Raw genomic sequence first — 294 nt, forward strand, 5'->3', positions numbered from 1 at the left:
AGGTGTTGACGAATACTACAAATGAAGATATATGCATTTATCTCACTCTGAAACAAGCAAGATATAACACTTCAAGATGTCTCTCTAAAGACCGATATTCGTTGCTAACATTACCAGGCATCTTCATAATTTGCAGCCAATTAGCGCTGTGCAAAAAAGGATGATATGCATAATATGGCTTGTTCTCCAAAGCGTATATCCAATGTTTCATTATACTAAGACACACACATCCCATCCCTGTGTGGGTATATGAGCATTGTTTGTTTGTGTGCACACATGCGCACATATGTGTGT

This window comes from Penaeus monodon, chromosome 28 (assembly GCF_015228065.2).
Source record: "Penaeus monodon isolate SGIC_2016 chromosome 28, NSTDA_Pmon_1, whole genome shotgun sequence".
NCBI lineage: Eukaryota > Metazoa > Arthropoda > Malacostraca > Decapoda > Penaeidae > Penaeus > Penaeus monodon.